The sequence below is a fragment of the Dendropsophus ebraccatus genome, chromosome 14 (genome assembly GCF_027789765.1).
Source record: "Dendropsophus ebraccatus isolate aDenEbr1 chromosome 14, aDenEbr1.pat, whole genome shotgun sequence".
Lineage (NCBI taxonomy): Eukaryota > Metazoa > Chordata > Amphibia > Anura > Hylidae > Dendropsophus > Dendropsophus ebraccatus.
Window position 1 is genome coordinate 4,020,609 of NC_091467.1, and position 15,497 is coordinate 4,036,105.

The 15,497-nt window shown below is 50.2% G+C and overlaps 1 long non-coding RNA gene across 1 annotated transcript in view; it reads right to left on the bottom strand.

The window, feature by feature from the left end:
• LOC138772869 (uncharacterized) overlaps positions 1–15,497 on the bottom strand; it is an 87,446-nt gene that overhangs the window by 16,064 nt on the left and 55,885 nt on the right. The gene's annotated exons all lie outside the window — the stretch shown is intronic.

Genomic DNA, 15,497 nt, shown 5'->3' on the forward strand with positions numbered 1-15,497 from the left:
CCTGATACAACGGCTTCTGACCCATAATCCATATGACGCATACGTAGATCATCAGATTATTATATTTTAGCTAAATATTATATACATACATTTCTATTGTCTTTTGTATAGAGGATTGATGCCATATTAAGCAGGGATTCTAGAACTGCCCTGGAGTGAGGCCTCTTATATGTACAGCCCCCCGCTTACCCCCCCTGACCCCCCAAATCCATCGCCGAACAATCCCTGCTCTAAACTGTAAGTAGAGATCCCCGACAGCATCTGTAAATAGTGAATGCCGAACCTGTTATTTATTGTGTCTAATCAACCGTTTAGATGGACGAAGTAACTAATTCGCTTGTTTTATAGATTATATATAAGAGCAGCCTTTGTATATTTCTGTGGTATATAATGCATTAAAGAGAAAGCTTTATCCCTGAGGTCAGGAGAGAGAGGACCCCCATAGCTGAGCAAGTACCCCATCACTCTGCAGATCACTGGACTGAGGAAGCTTTATCCCAGAGGTCAGGAGAGAGAGGACCCCCATAGCTGAGCAAGTACCCCGTCACTCTGCAGATCACTGGACTGAGGAAGCTTTATCCCAGAGGTCAGGAGAGAGAAGACCCCCATAGCTGAGCGAGTGCCCCGTCATACCGCAGATCACTGGACTAAGGAAGCTTTATCCCAGAGGTCAGGAGAGAGAGGACCCCCCCATAGCTAAGCGAGTGCCCCGTCATACCGCAGATCACTGGACTGTGCACCGGGTGCCGCGCATGCTCATATGTGTGTGAACATGCTCTTAGACTGGATTCACACGGCCAAACATTGAAAGTATTTTAGGGGATTCGTGTATATTACAGGGGATTTTTAAATATTTTCAGCTTATTTTTTATTTTCCATCAACTTTAATTGAAGCATTTGATCCCTAATACACGCAAAGGCTATGTTCACACTTTGTAAGAAACCGGCCGTTCCATGACCTGGCTGGGTCACGGAACGGCCGGTCTCTGCTAAGATCATCCCGGCCTTAAGTACCGGCCGGATGATCTTTATGGCCGTAGTGTTCTGACTCTTGAAAAAGGAACCGGTGCGGTTCCGAAACGCGTAGTCTCACTAAACCAGTTTTTAGTTTCCTTATTATCAGTGTCTCCTTTCCGGACCTGCGCCCTCACACCGGTTGTTTGGTGGTTGGAGGTTTTAGTTTGATTTACAGGGCAGGACAAGGAGAAAGCTGCCACAGCTGCAATGTGACAATCATAGCGACACGGCATCCCGTGGGTATAAAGCCCCCATACACATTCAGTACCCACGGCCGGCCGTCAGTCATATCTACCACCCATCCTCCCCACACATGGCCGAGTGTTCCTGTATTCTCTATGGGAGGAAGGGAGGTGAGCTGCAGTGAGAGAGCTCTCATAGCGACTTGTATCTCCCACAACAAAGGTGTTCACCCCTCCCGACTGTCGATGGTTGTTCGGACTGGCAGCCTAAAGATTTTTGCAGCCACACCTAGGAACGGACTATAAACCGAACAGGTGATAAAGGAAAGACTAAGATTTCTCCTCTTTACAAATCCATTCCTGACTTTGGTTGAAAAAATCTGTCCGACATCTGTTGGTGTAATAGGGTCCTAAGGTGTAGATAGCCACCATGAGCCATCCAAGGAAAACCAAAGAGAAGACGATCACTAGGGTCCTGGCACTTGTTGTCTCGCTTGAGTCTCCGCCGCCTGCACTTATTCTGTAACATAGTGACGGAGGTTTCTGGAGCGAGTCTGGCCGTTGTTTCACTTACTGATAAAACCAGGTCCCTATGGGCAGCCTCAGTCCCCACTATAGTTATATACTCCCACCAGGATGATTGACAGCTCGGCTCATCGACACGACGAGGATCAGCGTGCAGAGGGGCCGTTGTTAGCGCTGTCAGCGAAGCCTTAATGTGTTTACCTAATGCGGGAGATGTGCTCGCTCTGCCTGGACGGCCGCCATATTTGCACATGAGGAAATTCTGTTTTTCCTCAACAATGTGAATGTTTTTACCGCAGTGCCTTCCTGTCATTGTACCAAAGAATCTCGGATCACATTGTCTGACGGCCTCATCGCTTCTGATGGTTTTTCCATGAGCGTAATACGGCATCAGACAAGTGGCGGTGGAATGTAAGCAGCTCTGGGTGTAACATTACAGGTGACTGATCCAAAGTAGTAACATCCTCCCCAGTATAATCCTAATCCCAGCCACCCCAGGCTGACCACATACATACACAGCAGCCTGTAGGGGGCAGCACTGCCCAACCACGTACATACACAGCAGCCCCATAGGGACAAAGCTGTTATATAGGAACGTTATATGTTGTCATTACCATGTGCTGCACAAAACTCTGCTCCATCGTCATTCTATAGATTGTAAGCTCTTTGGAGCAGATTAGTCGCCTGACAGAGTAAGGTTCCTGATGTATTCTCAATTTAAAGGTGTTCTCCGATTAACGTACGTGTACTCCTGGCTCCTTTGTTTTGGATACAGCTGCAGGAACAGTGTGTGACCCTCCTCGGCTCTAGTCATTCTCTATGGAGTCCGGCGCTCGGCTCTAGTCATTCTCTATGGAGTCCAGCGCTCGGCTCTAGTCATTCTCTATGGAGTCCAGCGCTCGGCTCTAGTCATTCTCTATGGAGTGAGTTCAGCACTCGGCTCTAGTCATTCTCTATGGAGTGAGTTCAGCACTCGGCTCTAGTCATTCTCTATGGAGTCCAGCGCTCTGCTCTAGTCATTCTCTATGGAGTGAGTCCAGCACTCGGCTCTAGTCATTCTCTATGGAGTCCAGCGCTCTGCTCTAGTCATTCTCTATAGAGTTCAGCGCTCGGCTCTAGTCATTCTCTATGGAGTCCAGCGCTCGGCTCTAGTCATTCTCTATGGAGTCCAGCGCTCTGCTCTAGTCATTCTCTATAGAGTCCAGCGCTCGGCTCTAGTCATTCTCTATGGAGTCCAGCACTCGGCTCTAGTCATTCACTATGGAGTGAGTTCAGCGCTCGGCTCTAGTCATTCTCTATGGAGTCCAGCGCTCGGCTCTAGTCATTCTCTATAGAGTCCAGCGCTCGGCTCTAGTCATTCACTATGGAGTGAGTTCAGCGCTCGGCTCTAGTCATTCTCTATGGAGTGAGTCCAGCACTCGGCTCTAGTCATTCTCTATGGAGTGAGTTCAGCACTCGGCTCTAGTCATTCTCTATGGAGTGAGTCCAGCACTCGGCTCTAGTCATTCACTATGGAGTGAGTTCAGCACTCGGCTCTAGTCATTCTCTATGGAGTGAGTTCAGCACTCGGCTCTAGTCATTCTCTATGGAGTGAGTCCAGCACTCGGCTCTAGTCATTCACTATGGAGTGAGTTCAGCACTCGGCTCTAGTCATTCTCTATGGAGTGAGTCCAGCACTCGGCTCTAGTCATTCTCTATGGAGTCCAGCGCTCTGCTCTAGTCATTCTCTATGGAGTCCAGCGCTCGGCTCTAGTCATTCTCTATGGAGTCCAGCGCTCGGCTCTAGTCATTCTCTATGGAGTCCAGCGCTCGGCTCTAGTCATTCTCTATGGAGTCCAGCGCTCGGCTCTAGTCATTCTCTATGGAGTCCAGCGCTCGGCTCTAGTCATTCTCTATGGAGTCCAGCGCTCGGCTCTAGTCATTCTCTATGGAGTCCAGCGCTCGGCTCTAGTCATTCTCTATGGAGTCCAGCGCTCTGCTCTAGTCATTCTCTATGGAGTCCAGCGCTCTGCTCTAGTCATTCTCTATGGAGTCCAGCGCTCTGCTCTAGTCATTCTCTATGGAGTCCAGCACTCGGCTCTAGTCATTCTCTATGGAGTTCAGCGCTCGGCTCTAGTCATTCTCTATGGAGTCCAGCACTCGGCTCTAGTCATTCTCTATGGAGTCCAGCGCTCGGCTCTTTCTGGCGGCTCCATAGAGAATGACTAGAGCTGAGGGTCACGCTCCATACTAGTGGCTGTATTCAAAACAAAGTACCCGGGGGGGATCTGGGGATCACAGAGATCGGACTTCTGTGATCTCTTACTTGTCCTCTATCCACAAGTAAGTTGTTTGTTTTTTTTTTTGTGGAGGATCCCTTTAAGTTGACTAAAATCCAATTACTGCTCTGCTTGCCGCACATTGTAAATAGCTGTATGTAGATGATGGAGGCAGAGAGAACATCATGTGACTTGTAGTCCTCCCAAGTGTTATTGTCTGATTATGTACTGGACCAAAGAGCGTGATTTGCACTTTTATGCATCCAGCTGGTTGTGCTCCTCCCATTATCGCAGTGTACGCAGCTCTCCTGCCGCGCCGTACAGCTTGGAAATGTTCTCACATGTTAACACAGCATGTTTTTTACATAAATACATTTTATATTCTGTATATCGTAACCTGTGTCCGGGTGGTTCTTGTCTCTGACTCTCCTGGTGTCTGCTGGGTACCGGATCACTCCCTGCAGTCACAGCTCCATCTCCCATCCTGAAGGAAGGTCGGACGCTGCCAGACAGCTCCAGGGAAATCCCACATGTCTCCCCCCCCCCCCCCCCCCAACCATCGCTCAGGATCTGCACCGCCCCCCTGGATTACAGGCTTCTTTCTCATATGGATTTTAGTTACATTACCCGGATATTTCTCACATCCGCCAGTAATGCAGGAAGCGGCTTCTGTGTCGATAGCGAATGCTCAGACCGCTCACGTCTCATCCTCAGCCAGGACGGTATTGATGGGAGGAATGGGCTGTCCAGGGATCAGTGACCACATTATTGGCAGTGAGGTCAATGGCCGCAAACCCCACAAGCCTCCATGTGCTAAGCACTCACGGCAGTATACAGGTATATAGGCCAGTCACGGCAGTATACAGGTATATAGGCCAGTCACGGCAGTATACAGGTATATAGGCCAATCACGGCAGTATACAGGTATATAGGCCAGTCACGGCAGTATACAGGTATATAGGCCAGTCACGGCAGTATACAGGTATATAGGCCAGTCACGGCAGTATACAGGTATATAGGCCAGTCACGGCAGTATACAGGTATATAGGCCAGTCACGGCAGTATACAGGTATATAGACCAGTCACGGCAGTATACAAGTATATAGGCCAGTCACGGCAGTATACAGGTATATAAGCCAGTAACAGCAGTATACAGGTATATAGGCCAGTCACGGCAGTATACAGGTATATAGGCCAGTCACGGCAGTATACAGGTATATAGGCCAGTCACGGCAGTATACAGGTATATAGGCCAGTCACGGCAGTATACAGGTATATAGGCCACTCACGGCAGTATACAGGTATATAGGCCAGTCACGGCAGTATACAGGTATATAGGCCAGTCACGGCAGTATACAGGTATATAGGCCAGTCACGGCAGTATACAGGTATATAGGCCAGTCACGGCAGTATACAGGTATATAGGCCAGTCACGGCAGTATACAGGTATATAGGCCAGTCACGGCAGTATACAGGTATATAGGCCAGTAACGCCAGTATACAGGTATATAGGCCAGTCACGGCAGTATACAGGTATATAGGCCAGTCACGGCAGTATACAGGTATATAGGCCAGTAACGGCAGTATACAGGTATATAAGCCAGTAACGGCAGTATACAGGTATATAGGCCAGTCACGGCAGTATATAGGTCAGTAACGGCAGTATACAGGTATATAGACCAGTAACAGCAGTATATAGGCCAGTCACGGCAGTATACAGGTATATAGGCCAGTCACGGCAGTATACAGGTATATAGGCCAATCACGGCAGTATACAGGTATATAGGCCAGTCACGGCAGTGTACAGGTATATAGGCCAGTCACGGCAGTATACAGGTATATAGGCCAATGACAGCAGTATACAGGTATATAGGCCAGTCACGGCAGTATATAGGCCAGTCACGGCAGTATACAGGTATATAGGCCAGTCACGGCAGTATACAGGTATATAGGCCAGGTGTACAGCGCTGTCGGCACTCACTATCCCCTCACCATCGCACTCCTGGGATCGGGTCCCAATAGAAAGGAAAGTACCAGGACACTGCAGGGGTCACAGCTAATGTTCATATTGAGGCAATACCTGAAGATACATGGAAGCAACTAACTGGGCTAAATTTATTTCCTCAAGGTCATCAATATCAGATGGTCGGGTTGTCGACATCTGACACTTTGCTGTACATGGCGGAGCGGCCATCCTGGGTTGTTCCTCTCTTATTCACCTCAGTAGCAGCTGAGCTGCAGTAACCCAGCTTGGCCACACAGCACTGTACGGCACTGTCTGCTCTCTGTGTATCTGTCCTGAGCTTCTGACAAGGGGTCTTTTATTATTCCTACAGTAAGCCCGTGTGATCCTGGTGTTGCGGCCTCTGTATATTACTGTATAGCAGAGCACAATGTCTCCAGTATAAGCCTCCGACCGTAGATTTCCTATTTATTGCACAGGTACTTTGTTTTCCATAGAGAACATTCCTGCGGAGCAGAGAGTCTCCAGCTGCTGTGGAACCACAACTTCACTCAAGCCCTGACAGGATGGAGCTGTCCAGCTGGTGTGGTGTTACAGCACACTGCATGCTGGGAGTTGTAGTTACAGGGCAGTTGAAAAGCCTTAAATGGGGGATCCTCTAGGGGGGGAAAGAGTTGGTCTTCCAGTACTTGTCAGCTGCTGTATGTCCTGCAGGAAGTGGTGTATTCTTTCCAGTATGACAGTGCTCTCTGCTGCCACCTGCTGCTGCCAGGTTTTCTATGGGGATTTGCTGCTGCTCTAGACAGTTCCTGACATGGACAGAGGTGGCAGCAGAGAGCACTGTGTCAGACTGGAGAGAATACACCACTTCCTGCAGGACATACAGCAGCTGATAAGTACTGGGCATACCCCTTTAAGGGTGGGTTCACACTACGGAATTCTCGCGGATAATATCTGCGGAATTTCGTCAGCTGTCTGCGTGCACAGCTGCGTGCCTTTCCGCCGGCTCCATAGACACCATTCTATGGAGCCGGCGGAAAGGCGCTCGGCCGTGCACGCGGACAGCCGACGGAATTCGCAGAGTTTATCCACGAGAATTCCTCAGTATGAACCCACCCTAAGGGTATAAACACACACACCGTATACGCAGCAGATGTGATGGTGCAGATTTGATGCCGTTATTTAGATCTAATCTGCTGCGTATTCGGTGTGCGGGTTTATACCCTAAGTCAGGAATGTGCCGTGTTAGATAAAACCGCAAATCTTAGGTTTATTAGATTGCAGAATGGCAGGGCATGCTGGGAGCTGTAGTAGTAACAGCCACTGCACCCCCGGCGTCCATGTCTCATGTACAGATGTTTGGAGGAAATCAGGAAATATCAGAGGTGAATCCAGAGGAGACTGAAGCCCCCGGCACCCCCTGTATACTGCACTGTAACTCCCATCATCCTGACTACAGGGCACAGGCGGATATCACCGACTCTCATATAGACAGATGAAGCCCCAGAGCGAGCCAAGCTTTACATAGGACTGCAGGATCGGACTCCATAGAGTTCTTTATCGTGTTCGCACTGCGGCCTTGCAGGACATTTACCCAATCAGTTGCATATTATAAAGGGATTCATGTGCGTCCGTTCTCCATTGATCCCAGGGAACGTGCACTAATACTTCCCTCTTTATTACTAAACCGATACGTTATATGGCCTGCAAAGCGGCAGTGTGAACCCGGCCTTAGGCTGCCGACACACAGGACACCACCCTGGTTATAGTCATGACATTGCTTCACTGTTCTCTATCAGAGATGAGCGACCCTGGCGCAGCTGGAGTCCATCTGAACCCGAGCGTTCGGCATGTGATTAGCGGTGGCTGCTGAAGTTGGATAAAGCCCTAAGGCTATGTGGAAATCATGGATATAGTCATTGGCTGCATCCATGTTCTCCAGACAACCTTAGAGCTTTATCCAAGTTCAGCAGCCCCAGCTAATCACATACCGAACGCTCGGGTTGGGATGGACTCCAGCTGCTCCAGGGTCGCTCATCTCTATTCTCTATCTACATAAGAGGAAGGAACCATATTGGACCGGACTGATCCAAACATAAACCCCAATCCTGCCCCCGGCTTTATACTGGATGGTATACAGAACATGTGCCAGGTGGATACACGAGGGATGACGGGTCTTATTACAGTGTAACGGCCACAGCGCCACCTCCAGGCCACACTACAGACCACACTAATCTATCCATACACTTATGGGGATCACCTGACGCTGTGCCGTCACTTATGACAACTAGTGGAGCGGTTGCCCATAGCAACCCATCAGAGCGTGTCCCAGAACAGTGACCCCTGGGTTCTGAGTGGTCCATACACAGGACAGGGGCCACGATGGCGAGCCGACCCCCACCACACAAGAGGTTCCTGCAAAATACATTGTACAAACTGCAAGAGAAAAGTATCTGATCAGATGGAGAAAGTGCAGTGCTGCCCCCTGCTGGAGAACAAGCAGCACACAGGCTGGCACTATGTACCATGGCATTAGATACAGCGGCTCCATACACAGATCAGAGGCTCAGGGAGTCTCCCACATGGCAGGATGACATACACAGCTCTGCAATCCAGCAGACAGCATCACTCATGATGCTTAGATACAGAGGGATGGGAGAGGTATCCCCTACATTATAGAGTGAATGGTAAATAATCTAATATTCTGGTGTTTTGGGGTCCAGTGTGTGCCCGCGTCTTATACCATGTGACATCTGCTCTATATATCTGTAGGTGACACAGGTCCCTGGCATACTGCAAGGATACAGACCCCTACAGATAGAGAGCAGCAATATCACCGGGCCGGGACAAGAGATAACTCCCATCTGGAGTGTTTAACCAGTAGTGACCGCAGCATCTAGGTGGCAGAATGGGGGGAGACACTTGGCTTCCTAGTAACATACTGTAATCGCACGGTCCGCAGAATAAAGTTATCGCGTTACTGATGCCGCACGGGGACGCCAGAAAATAGAACAATCACCGTCCCTCCCTCTATATAAACATCATATATACAGAAAAACATAAAATATAACATCTCGTGCCAACCACCAATAACTCCATATAACGGTATAACCTCCACTATTGCTATGGATCGCATCAATCTCCTGGGACGCAGCAGCAGCCGCCGGCGGTATGAAGCAGCTGATCATGTGACAGGAAGCCATCACTTACACGTTGTTAATAATTACAGATATTAATATTCTTTTTTTCTAATGTTATTTTTAAGTTGCACAAGTCAAAAAGACAGAAATGGCTGCACATCGCACCCATGGCTGACACGAAAGCTTATTCAGCTACATTTAAAACCAACATCAGAAGTTAGTATATAATTTGGCCAAACCATATTGCCTCATGTACCACGTGCAGGTCTTCTGATACACATGAGTCCCTAACCAAAACACATCACTGTGCCGGTCAGCAACCACAATCCCCGCAAAGCGTGCGCAAGCAGAGAAGGGGGGCCACGGAATGGCCCTGCAACCCCATCGTCACAGGACCAGACCCTGAAGGGCCCCCCCGAACCCCGCAGGCGCCACCAGCGGAAAAAGTGGACGCCAAGCAACACAAGTGTGAACAAGCTCTTACTTCTCTCCATTCCTCTGCAGGTAGAATGGGAGAATGCTAGGAGATCCTCCCCTTATGTACACAGGTGCTTCCTGCTAATTTGGATCACATGGGTCTTACAAGGCACGAGTGCTAGCCACAATGAAAAAAGGGACAGAATACATAAAATATGCACAAGCCAAAAAGACAGAAATGGCTGCACATCGCACCCATAGCTGACACGAAAGCTTATTCAGCTACATTTAAAACCAACCTCATCCAGACTTGTGCTGTTTGGGGGCAACCTTCTCCGCCGGCGGTGCTGGCCGGGTTCTGGTGTGGTGTTTTTGGGTCTGGTCCTGTGACATGGGGGTCGCAGGGCCGTCCCATGGCCCCCGTTCCCTGACTGTGCACGCCTGCGGGGTTGGTGGCCACTGACTGGCACGGTGTGGACTTAGTGTAGGGACCCATGTGTATCAGATACCTGCACGATGGTACATGGGGCAGTATGGCTTGATCAATTCATACACAAAATTCTGATGTGTTTTTTATTTAGCCTAGGGGCACTAGTATCAGCCATGGGTGTGAGGTGCAGCACTCTGTTTCTTCCCTGAACCGCATTTTTTAGTTGTACTGTAATTTCTTTTAAAAATTACGGGGGCAGGTAGAGCAGTGTGTATTTATGCAGTGTGATGTTGGGTTATACAGGTGGAGCAGTCTGTATTGGTGCAGCATGGTGTTGGGCTAACAGGTGTAGCAGTATTAGTGCAGCATGATGTTGGGTTATACAGGTAAAGCAGTATTATTGGTGCAGTGTGGTGTTGGGTTATACAGGTGGAGCAATACGTATTGGTTAGAGATGAGCGAACCTGGAGCATGCTCGAGTCGATCCAAACCCGAGTGTCCGGCATTTGATTAGCGGTGGCTGCTGAAGTTGGATAAAGCCCTAAGGCTTTGTGGAAAACATGGATATAGTCATTGGCTGTATCTATGTTTTCCAGACAACCTTAGAGCTTTATCCAAGTTCAGCAGCCACAGCTAATCAAATGCCGAACATTCGGGTTCGGATGGACTCGAACCCAGTTCGCTCATCTCTAGTATTGGTGCAGCATGGTGTTAGGGTTATACAGATGGAGCAGTATGTATTGGTGCAGTGTAATGTTAGGTTATACAGGTAGAGCAGTGTGTATTTATGCAGTGTGATGTTGTGATGGACAATACATATTGATGCAGCAAGGTGTTGGGTTATACAGGGGGAGCAGTATTATTGGTGCAGTGTGATGTTGGGTTATACAGGTGGAGCAGTATTATTGGTGCAGTGTGGTGTTGGGCTATAAAGGGAAGCAGTTTTTATTTGTGCAGTGTGGTTATGGGCTATACAGGTGCATCAGTATTTATCAGTATTTATTGTTGCAGCCTGGTGTTGGACTATAAAGGTGGAGCAGTACTTTTTTTTATTGCAGTGTAGTTTTGGTTCATACAGGTGGAGCAGTATGTATTGGTGCAGTGTGGCGTTGGGTCATACAGGAGGAGTAGTGTTTATTGGTGCAGTGTGGCATTGGGTCATACAGGTGGAGTAGTGTTTATTGGTGCAGTGTGGCGTTGGGTCATACAGGTGGAGTAGTGTTTATTGGTGCAGTGTAGTGTTGGGTCATACAGGTGGAACAATATTTATTTCTGCACTATGGTGCTGATTTGATGTTGCTCTGGGATATAATGTGCACAACATGGCGGTATCTGACGCTGTAGTTGTATGTGTAAGAGAACCTAGAGTTTGAGAAGCTCCTGCTGTACAGTATAGTAAGGGCCTATTCCACAGTAGCGATAATCGGCCCATTTGGCCCGATTCGGCCGATTATCGTTCGGTGAAATAGAGAGAACGATCAGCCGATGATCGTTCATTTAGGGCCAGACCTAAAATCATCGCTCCCCCACCGCGCATCGCTACGGTTGAATAGCGGTGCGCGGCGGGCTACCGACGATTTGACAAGCAGCAGCAGCATACATTACAGCGGATTAACCCTTCCCAGAATCCTTATAGCTCAGAACAGCTATTGTAGACTGCAGCACAGAGTGTTTAAGGAGAGAAGTGTGGATCCTGTGGAGGTCATAGACTGAGGGTTGTATAATGGCGCAGTCACCATTATTAAGATCTCTGCTTCCTTTCAGTGAATGACTGACCCTTAGGGTCCTATTCCACGGGCCGAGGAGGGCCTGATCAACGATGTAAACGAGCGGCGATCTGCTAGATCACAGGCCGGCACCGCCGTGGCCTCTGATTGGCTGAGTGTGGCCTGTCAGCTGACCGGCCATTCTGAAGATAGAGAGCGTGGGACCCGGGGATGAAGACAGCGCAGAGAAGAAGCCTGGACAGGTAATGTATGCTGCTGCAAGGACATCAGTAACGATGTCCCTGCAGCCCTCGCTCAACGATCATCGGGCCGTGGAATAGGCCCAGTAAACGAGCGGCGATCTAGCAGATCGCCGCTCGTTTACAGCGTTGATCAGGCCCTCCTCGGCCGATGGAATAGAACCCTAAGGGTCAGTCATTCACTGAAAGGAAGCAGAGATCTTAATAATGGTGACTGCACCATTATACAACCCTCAGTCTATGACCTCCATAGGATCCACACTTCTCTCCTTAAACACTCTGTGCTGCAGTCTACAATAGCTGTTCTGAGCTATAAGGATTTTGGGAAGGGTTAATCCGCTGTGGCCAGTAATTGGCCGACCCCTGACCCCTGGGTGACCCGGCCCATCTGCCGCAGGTTCACAGCTGTCTCGTACATATTCATCAGGCCACCAATCGGCTTCTGTTCGCCTCTGCCGGTTATAAATAGTCGGCTCCTATTTGCGCACATTGAGATTTATTTTGATCACGGTCGCCCCCTGCAAACATATTTATTGGTTGCTGAGAGACGGGGCGCACCGAGCTCGCTGCAAGCAAACAGGCCGCATGTGTTTGTGTTTATGGACACAGATTCATTGTGACAGCAGCACAGAGGGTGAGTCAGAGCTCGCCCGGCCGCCCTCCAGCTGGAGACTCACTGCACAAAAATGTCAAGGAAACCACTGGAACTTTAGGATGTGCGCAGGCCAAGATGGGCAGCCCACCCCGAGCAAACAGCAGCCGGCCCCAGACGCTGCACCCATGCCTCCCGTAGCCGGGCAACCACTTGTTTGCCAACCAGAGGTGACAGAGAAGCCATATTTATGAATGAGCCCAGTGATTGAGCAGAGGACGCCCCTCATCGCCTGCGTCACCGGGAATCCCATCCTGCACATACCTGCCTAATGTCCTGAGCATCGCACAACCGCTTATACAAGAAGGGGGTCATCCTGCAACCTGCACAGGACCGGGGCCTCGAGGGTCTCTAAGACCATTAGGGAAAACCTTTAAGGGGAACCCATACCCTGTACACAAAGGAAAGAAAATGATGAATCCCTCCAAGACACGAGCCCTATGATAACACTTCCTGGCTGGACATGTCTGTACTGTGAAGAACAAGAGTGAGAGAGCAGAGAAAGAAATAAAGGAGGAAACTAAGAAAATACTCACAAATATGATAACATACATGCCAAAAAGTCAACTACTAAACTAGCAGACCCCAAAGAGGAGGGGCGCCAACCCGGCAGACCCCAGAGAGCGGGGGCGCCAACCCGGCAGACCCCAGAGAGGAGGGGCGCCAACCCAGCAGACCCCAAAGAGGAGGGGCACCAACTCGGCAGACCCCAGAGAGCGGGGCGCCAACATGGCAGACCCCAAAGAGGAGGGGCGCCAACTCGGCAGACCCCAGAGAGCAGGGTGCCAACCTGGCAGACCCCAAAGAGGAGGGGCGCCAACCCAGCAGACCCCAGAGAGCAGGGTGCCAACCCGGCAGACCCCAGAGAGCAGGGTGCCAACCCGGCAGACCGCAGAGAGCAGGAACGCCAACCCGACAGACCCCAGAGAGCAGGGGCGCCAACCCAGCAGACCCAGAGAGCAGGGGCGCCAACCCGGCAGACCCCAAAGAGGAGGGGCGCCAACCCGGCAGACCCCAAAGAGGAGGGGCGCCAACCCGGCAGACCCCAGAGAGCAGGGGCACCAACCCGGCAGACCCCAGAGAGCAGGAACGCCAACCCGACAGACCCCAGAGAGCAAGGTGCCAACCCGGCAGACCCCAGAGAGCAGGGGCACCAACCCGGAAGACCCCAGAGAGCGGGGGCGCTAACCCGGCAGACCCCAGAGAGTGGGGGCGCCAACCCGACAGACCCCAAAGTGGAGGGGCCCCAACCCCACAGACTCTAGAGAGCAGGGGCGCCAACCCGGAAGACCCCAGAGAGTGAAGGTGCCGACCCAGAAGAAAGAAAGAAGTGGGGAATGGCTACTAGCGGGCAGTAAGGAATATAGGAATATTGGCACAAACCATTATACCCCGGGATGAGGGACACATTTTGCAAAACTGGAACTTAACCACAGAAAAATGGACTAAATGCGCCAAATAACCAGATAATTTAGAATTCAAGAGAGGGCGCCAATCCTCCATCATGGCACAGCAGACTGTGGGCACCAGATAGTAATAGCATCAAAGTGCCAAGAAAATCCCACAGATCAGAGAAGCCGCAAAACACTGGACACATAGAGGAGATACTGGCCGATATGTGCGGACCCTCCGGGGGCCACGTATCATGCACAGGGGCCCCTGCTGTGTACGGCGCCTCCCATCATCCTGGTGAATACATCACATTGCAGGATTTCGCCAAGTCTAGAATTACACAACATCAACATGTGAGAACGAGAAGCGGAGGAAAATCAATGTGGATGTAGGAAACCTCAGCCCGGAGCTGTCATAACAAAGAATCCTCCAGAGCTGAACTCCTCAGGTGGCAATGATGAAATGGGATGAAGCCTGATAATGCAGAGCCGCCCCGACGTGTCACAACGGATTAGCGGGATACTCTGGATGTGATTCCCAGTAACACTGCAGCCTCCAGTCCAGGGGATGAGGATATAGAATATTCTGGAGAGGACGCAGCTTATTGGGATGGAGATTTACCACAACCGAGGTCACCAGAAGGGTCAAATGACCCCCAGGTAGCTGTATCCTATGTAGGGGGCGTCCACAGACCCTGGAGAACAGTGACCCCCTGACCCTACCGCTCTGCCTGTGCACAAATTCGGAATCCCTATTTCTGGCTTTAATATGCATTGTAGCACTGCTTATCCAGAGCCTCCTGGTTCATGATGCACAGAGCAGCAGATTTTAGATTCTGTGTATTCGCAGCCTTGAATGAAATCTGCAGCCGCAGCTCATCGCGTACATACTTAGGCCATGATGTATCTTGGTTGCTCATCTGCCCTGATGAAGAACGACCATTGTGCTGCAGGGAGAACATCGCACAAAGGCTCGCATTGTGCCGTTCTGACACGCTGTAAAAAGCCGCCGTTGTCCTTAGCAACCAGGGAGTCCGTCACATCATCCGCCACATCCACGCTCTGAGTGTTTCTGGAAGTTTCCTACTAATAAAGAGTTAAAGCTTATAATAGACTATGAATGTCTTTCTCTGTCAGTGACTGGGAGCATTCCCCCTCGTCCTGTCACAAAGAGACTGATACTGCTCCCAGCATGCCTCTGGGGCTGCACTTCTGTTGCATGAGATTAACAGCATGACCCGAGTAAGCTGCACTGATACACTGTTACAAACCCTCAGGAGCAGGGAGGATTCCAGCTGCTAACGTGCTAATTATACAGAGATAATGGATGGTCACTGACCGCAAGTGGTGAGGAGTCCCAAACCATCAGGGTGACCTCCATCTACTAATCAGGGTCAGAGGGGCAGGGAGAAGCGGTGAGGCTCCACCCCCGTGACTCCTGGTTTGGGGGAAGTTGCTCATTTCTTAGCTCATTGAGGATTGCGCAAAAATGTGCAGCTTTTCCCCTCCAGATGCAGCAAATGGAAAACGTTACATCTTCTCCAACTCAGTGAGTC